Raw genomic sequence first — 7,772 nt, 5'->3', positions numbered from 1 at the left:
CTCATAATGCCTGCAAGTGGAGGGAAATGGCTGAATACTCTGCCAATAGAGACAGCTCAGTCCCCGAGGATGGCATACACAGCACCGTCTCGGTGGGGACATTCTGCCGATCAGACACAGTCCACTTTATCATTCAGATCATACCAGAGTGAGAGCGCTCGAGAAGGCCAATCGGTCACTCGTACCTGTGCCATCTCGGGAGTTGCAAAAGATTGGTGAAAGTGGAAAGTGGATTTGTTCACGTTTCAAGTGGTTCCGTGAAGCTGGAAGCAGAAGAAGATAGACAGTGAAGCGATTGAGATCTGACTAAAGGAGCAGCAAATAAGTTGGATAGCGCAGTGGAGAGCTTTGAAGTATTGAGTTCTGGTTAATGGGACGATCATGCTTTTACTCGGCCACGCTGCTACAGAAGAAACTATGTCAGTGTCTCTCAACATTGTGATGTCACAGGCAAAAGACGCCGTTACACTGCAGGAAATTCCTTTTTCCAATGTGAGGGCAGTCCATATGTAAAGGTGGAGCTTATATATCGAATCCTTTCACATAAATAATTCCACTGCACCTCAGTGTGTTGTATTGTCTCCTTTCCACTTTACCTGTCATTGTGCCTACACTGAAGTTGATTTTCTCCTTGTGCGAGTCTTTTACAATCTGGGTGATGTGATGCAGTTGTACTGACCCATTTTCTGGCAGAATTTTCCACTTCATTTCAGCCCGCCCTAACTTCGCTATCTGATACTATTCCAGTTGTTTAGGTGTTAAGTGCTCATCCCAGATCCAGCCTGCCCTCACCCAAAATAAATGGAAAAATCAGTTACAGTGTGATCACTGATATCGAAGGATATCCTCATTCCAAGGTCATTGATAATTCCAAGGATAAAGTTAGGGCTGCAGATGCTGGAGATCAGAGTTGATGCTGGAGATCAGTGTGATGCTGGAAAAGCACAGCAGATCAGGTAGCATCCGAGGAGCAGGAGAATTCAAGTTTCAGGCTTAAGCCCTTCATCTGGAATAAGGCTTGTGAGTCGGGGCTGAGAGATAAATGGAAGTGGTGTGTGGTTGAGGGGAAATAGCTGGAAAGCAATAGATGGATGAATAGAAGGGAGAATATAAGAGGTCAGAAGTGGCAGTGATGGAATGGGTCGAGAGGGCGGTGGCGAGTTGAAGGCTTATGCTTGGGGGAAATGAGGAAACTGTTCGAATTCACATTTATCCCGCGTGGTGTAAGGGTCCCAAGCCGGAATGTGTGGCATTCCTCCTCCAGGCGTTGGGTGGGTAACGGTTTATCCGTGGCGGAGGTCCAGTACCTGCGAGCCTTTGACTGGGGAGGAGGGGGAGTTGAAGTGTTCAGCCACGGGACGCTGAAGTTGGTGGGTGCGGGTGTCCCAGAGATGTTCTTTGAAATGATCTGCAAGAAGGTATCCTGTCTCCCTGATGTAGAGGAGAACACACTGGGTGCAACGGATGCAGTAGATGACATTGGTATTTGTACAGGTGAATTTCCAACGGATGTGGAACGGTCCCTTCGGGAGTTGGTTGGAGATGAGAGTTCTGTGGGTGCTAGTTTCACCCTCACTTTGGTGGCAGTCAAAGGTGCCAGGAGAAGGTTATGTGCTGGTGGGGGGAAGTGTCTTCCTCAAGAGGGGGTCGTGGAGGGAGTGGTCTTTCTGGAGTGCTGGCAGAGCTGTGTAGCGAAATATATCTCCGGTGGTGGCGTCTGTTTGGAGGTGGCATCAGTGGCAGAATATGATGCGTTTTATGCGGAGGTTGGTGGGGTGGAAGGTGAGCACCAGGAAGTTCTTTTCTTGTTGCGTTGACAGGCATGGGGCTCAAGGGTGGTGGTGCGTGAAGTGGAGGTGATGCACTGGAGGGCATTGTCAACTAACGTGGAAAGGCAATTTGTGACCGTGGAGGAAGGAGACCAACTGGGTCTTTCTGAGGTGCAATTGGTCATCCGGGGGAACAGATGTGGTGTAAGCGGAGGAATTGGGAATAAGGAATGTCGTTTTTACACGAGATAGAGTTGGAGGAGATGTAGTCTAGATACCTTTGGGAGTCGGTGGGCTTGCAGTATATGTCTTTAATTAGTCAGTCGCCAGAGACGGTGATGGAGAGGTCGAGGAAGGCGAAGGAAGTTGCCAAGATGATCCGGATAAATTTGAGGTTGGTGTGGAAGGTTTTGGTAAAGTTGGTGAGCTATTGAACCTCTTCGTTGGAGCACCAAGTGGCGCCAATACATTCATCAATGTAACGTAGGAATAGGTGTAGGATGGTGCCTGTGTAACTGTGAAAGATGGACAGTTCCGCTTATCTGACAAACACGCAGACATAGCTAGGTCCTATGTGGGTGCCCATGACTACCAGTGTCGATGGAGGAAGTGGGAGATTTGGAAAGTGAAGTTGTTGATTGTGAGGACCAGTTCAGTAAAGTGGGTGAGGATGTTGGTGGAAGGGTACCTGTTGGGATGGTGTGAGATTAAGAAATGGAAGGCTTGCAGACTTCTGTCATTGCAGATGGATTTGTACAGGGACTGGATGACCATGGTGAATATCGCGTGTTGAGGGCCAGGGAAATGAAATTCCTGAAGGAGGTGAAGTGCATAGGGGTGTCACGAATGTAAGTGGGCATTTCCTGAACTGGGGAGAGAGGATTGTGTCGAGGTAGAAAGAGATGATTCGGATGGTACAGGTGCAGGATAAGACAATAGGTCGACTGGGGCAGTCAGGTTTTTGAATCTTAGGAAGGAGGTAGAATTGTGGAGTGCGCAGTTCCCGGACAATGAGGTTGAAGGTTGTGGCTGGGAGGTGCCCAAAGGTGATAAGATTGTGGATGGTCTGGGAGATGATGGTTTGGTGAGGGGAGGAGAGTTTGTGATCGTGGTCTGTAGGAGGAGGTGCCTGCGAGTTGGCACCTGGCTTCAGCTTTGTTCCTCTGCCCGACTCACAAGTCTAATTCCTGATGAATGGCTTATACCTAAATCGTCCATTCTCCTGCTCCTCGGATGTTGCCTGACCTGCTGTCCTTTTCCAGTACAATACTCTCCACTCATTCATTATTACTGTCTCATTTCACACTACCAGGTCCACGCTCTCTGTTTGATTCTAATGAGCACTGTTCTTATGGACTGCGACAAAATCTGCCAATCTGAAACAAAAACAGAAATTGCTGTAAAATCACAGGTGGGCTGGCAGCATCTGTGCAGATGAATCACAGTTAACGTTTCACATCCATTGGGTCCATCTCTCCACAGATGCTGCCAGACATCCTGAAATATTCCAGCAACGTCTGATTTTGTTTGATTTTCAACATCAGCCATTTTTTCGTTTTTGTTTTCTTGTTTTCTGCCAAATATGATTTGGCTAAAGATTATATTAAATGTTTTAAATATGACTATGATGGAATGGCCAGATCCACCAGCCGGCTCCTTTTATTTGGTTCACGTGACCAATGCCTTTCCACTTGGTCACCGCGCCCTACAGCTGCACTGCATTTAAATTGACAACATTGTGGCATTCTCTCGGATTGGTAATCAGGAGCGAGATTGATTGAAATTATTGAAAACTTTAGTTAAACGGATAAAATACGGGATATAAAACGGGAAAATGAAAGGCAAAGAGAGAACGGCGAATGATAATTTTTGACAAAACTGAAATATAATTGCTCAAGAATCAGAAAGTGCTTTCATTCACAAACATACCATAATATGGAATGTAATTTTTGGGACAACCAATGCAAGTAGATCTTAGCAAAATCTTAGTTTTAAAGTCTTGCTGCAACTGTTTCGGTTATAATGAACGCACACATGGGATTCAGTGCTGTAATGATCTCCTAAAATGGAAAAGGATATCCTTGCCTTCCAGGATACGTGGGGAATGTTCACTGATTCATCCCAATAATGGCAGGACTGTCGTCTGGATGCGTATGAGTAAAATCTTTTAATGTTCCATGGAGCTTCGAATGAGTGGTGAAGGGAATGTCTCCATTCACAAATTAATCATTCAGTAGAATTCAGTATAGGGACCGAAGAAATGATGAACAAATTGAATAAGAACATGGACATACGATACCCAATAGGTACGACTATTACTATATGAAAACTGTTGATTTCAGATCCACGGTGGCCTTTGGTGATGGCATTTACTGTCCAGAACCAGTCTGCACTGGAATGACGGGAGACACACTATGAAGTATTTGAACTTCAGTCACCTTTAGAAATAGCTGAGACTGACTCCGGACACGGGGATATGGAGATGTTGTCCTTACAAACCTTTCAGACATTCCGTGGAAGAATAAAGGAAGTGATAGATAATTTTCGTCTCCATGGAGACGATGTTCATGAACTGGATAGATAGTAATTAACCTTATTGGAGTTTATAAATAGAGACGTCGTATTGAAAAAGCAAAGAGTTCATAGTGTAACTGTAAAATCTTTAGGTCACACTCAGTGGAAGCATTGTGTGTAATCCTTATCCTCATTCTCCACCAAAAGCATGTAAAGAAGTGAGAAAGGGCACAGACGCTGTTTCCTGGATAGCAAGATATTAGAAAGCCAAGTGACGTTGTTTACTAAGACATAAGAATATCAGAAAAGACACAACCGGTTTCATCGGGATGATAGAAAGAATGACGGAGTTTATACACGAGATTTGGAAATGCTGGAGCAAAAACACGCAAGTTTGATGTCAACAAATGAGATTTTCACATAACACGAGGTTTGAATGAGTAAATCGGGGAAAGTCCCTCTTTCGAGTGAAGCAATAACTGTCGTTTGAGCTTGAAAACCATTAGGGAATGATTAAGAAAAGTTTGGATGAGAGTTTCTTCCACTCAATAGAGTTATTTAAATCGTGAACGACTTTACAGAAGTAAAACGTAGAAGCTGACTTCAGAGTGGTTTAAAAGGTACACGAACAAACGAACAAGGAGAGAATTTACCATTGAGTGAAAGTCAGTATGGTTGCGTAACAATTTCGAATTTGTTGACTTGAGACACAAAGATATTTCATGAACACGTACAACTGAATAAGACTGAGTATAACAAGTTCATGGATTGGTAAGGTGTGGCGTATTATTCAAGGTGAAACTCGGTAAATGGAGCTGATGTCCTAAAATAACTGCATACAGAAGTTATATCCTAATGACTAGGAATTGAATCGTCACTTGGAGATGCAACACCTTCTTTAAAGATTTGACCACATTCACATGATGTTATGTACATTTCGTACATTCTTAACTCCACCCAAGAAATCCACCAAGGAGAATGGGTCCTTTTGTATTGTTATCCCTCTGTACTTCTCTGCAGCACGCCAGTTAAGATAAAATATGCTCACACCAAAATTCAGTTCAATACAATATTCAAACGGTCCTATGTGATTTCTTTTTTTATTATTGCAACAACCTTTGTGAGTTTGTAACAAACTGTGTAACATGAAATCAGTTCAACATCTATTTTCCCAGAATTTAAAGCAGTGCACATGGGAAACGTTATCCATCTGGTGAAAAATCACCTTCGGCTCTCTCTCCACATATGTTTCTTCACGTTTTAGATACTTGCAGTATCTTTGTTGATCAAGGAGTCATTATCCAGAAGAGGTAGTTTCTCAATCCACAAACACGGGTATTTTCCCATAAACTTGGCTTTGCTCAATATCACCTTCTGTCCATACCCCTCAACACGAGGACAAATTAAAGCTGCTCCATGTGAGGCTCAAAATTAAAACTTCGGCACAGCACATCCCACTATACTGGAACAGAGATACCGTGCACTGGTCACCTTCAGCACAGGAGCAACACATTAATGCTTACCTCCACATTCCTGGTTTTACTTTAACGTTTGGGAAACCGAGTTTCTCTGATTCCATGGCTAGTAAACGGGGATTATATGATCATCTTCACCAGTGGTTCAGTCCCTGAGTGAGGAAAGTGGTGAGTTACTCATTGTAAAGATGGGTAGATTGATGAAACGTACAATTTCATCTTTTGCCTTCATTAACTCATGAGCTTTTTATTTTGTTTTGCATCTGTAGAAATCTTAAAATCTTCATCTTGAACAGACTCAATGACAGATCTCCTTTGTGTCTCTGGCAGCAAATTTCATAGTGCAAACTCCCTCTGAATTCTTCCACCGCATTCCGCTGTTTGGGAAGTGTTCCTGTTGTGGGAAATGCACTTCCCCGTTTGTCACCTGCTGCTCCCAGTATGCGCTCTGGCACTGCACTCATTTTCCTTCTGACACTTGCGCACTGTGTTGCTGTGATCATACAGTGACTTGGTGTCACACGGCCCAGGAAAATGATACAGATCAAGGTTTTTGCATTGTTGAGATCAATTGTCAGTTTAGCCATATTTTGGATTTTGAAATTGTCTGTTGTGTACACAAGTGCGTGTCAAAAACATCTGAGCGGAAGTTAGGTCTTCGGACTAATGACATTGAGCACTATGCACTCTCCTCCAGTCTGGAAAACAATTCCTGACAGGCAGTTGAATAGGCAATAGACAGCAGGTGCAGGAGTAGGCCATTCTGCCCTTCGAGCCAGCACCACCATTCATTATGATCATGGCTCAACATCCTCAATCTGTATCCTGTTCCTGCCTTATCCTCATAACCCTTGATTCCACTGTCGTTAAGAGCTCTATCCAACTCTTTATTGTAAGAACACCTCCTGCTGTCTCGGGTTCTTCATTCCGTTGACTTCAAATTTCACAGAATTCAACTGACATTGTTACATAGTCATTTCCTCATTTTTGTTCAGAACAATGTGTGCACAGTGTGACAGTGGGAGTGCACTTGCCCCACAACCCAGGGGTCAGACCATCGTCTTGGACTGTGTTGTTTCTCATTTCACCAACACCAGGGAGAAACATCTGCTGCTCTGCATAATTTACGAAATTCAATTATTCATAAGGTCATAGCTTTTCCAGCGTCTGTGACGAGGTGGCCGAGAGGTTAAGGCGATGGACTGCTAATCCATTGTGCTCTGCACGCGTGGGTTCGAATCCCACTCTCGTCGCTGTCATCAACGGCTTTCAATGGTGCTGTTTTCAGCTGTTGCATTAAAACTGGAACTCCAACGGTCACTTTATATGCTTTGTCGCTGTTACAAAATCGCAAGGAATAGTTTGTGCCGTTTGACGAAACTGCATTGAAATGGAGGTTGCTTTGGGATAATGAAACGAAACGCGATTTTCTTTTTCATTACAAGTTGCTGTGAACGTTTTTTCGTATGAAAGACATCCAGGAAAATCAAATACCGAGAGCTGCGAAGTGCATGTTTATGCAAAGGAATTCTTAATGAATGTTTTGTCAGATGAAATCTGGAGGGAGTTGAGTAGAAGTAATTCATCCTGGTGAGAAGAGCACAGCGAAACAGCACAAAATAATGGAGATATTTCAAAGGGGCAGGGTGTGGGTTTAGGGGCACAGAGAACTGGGTGTAAATGCACAGTGGAGAATTGCCGCTGTGGGTGCCGTGCATGGGCACGGAGAGACTTACACATTGGTCTCGCCCTCGCCCCTTGCTCTCGCCATTGATGAATGCTGGACATAAGGCACAGATAAACACAAGATGTGGGAAGCAAGCTCCCTCTCGTTATGCACGCACTGGATGCATCACATTGAACTATGAACAACTGGAGAAATCAGCATGTTACCTTTAGGGAGTGAAACTAAACTATGGATCAATAACCGCAGATTCATGCAACATAAACATGAAAAATGATTTAAAATGTAGGGTGTAGGGTTGCTCACTGAGCTGTAACGTTGATATCCAGA

The 7,772-nt window shown here is 44.0% G+C and overlaps 1 non-coding gene across 1 annotated transcript; it reads left to right on the top strand.

Annotated features, from left to right (window-relative positions):
* Positions 1–6,929: 6,929 nt before the first annotated feature.
* Positions 6,930–7,011, top strand: trnas-gcu (transfer RNA serine (anticodon GCU)). The gene has a single exon. It is a non-coding gene; the product is annotated as a tRNA-Ser (tRNA).
* The last annotated feature ends 761 nt before the right edge of the window (positions 7,012–7,772 follow it).

This window comes from Chiloscyllium punctatum, chromosome 12 (genome assembly GCF_047496795.1).
Source record: "Chiloscyllium punctatum isolate Juve2018m chromosome 12, sChiPun1.3, whole genome shotgun sequence".
Lineage (NCBI taxonomy): Eukaryota > Metazoa > Chordata > Chondrichthyes > Orectolobiformes > Hemiscylliidae > Chiloscyllium > Chiloscyllium punctatum.
Note: the sequence above shows the minus strand (reverse complement) of the source record. Positions and strands in the feature narration are given on the sequence as shown.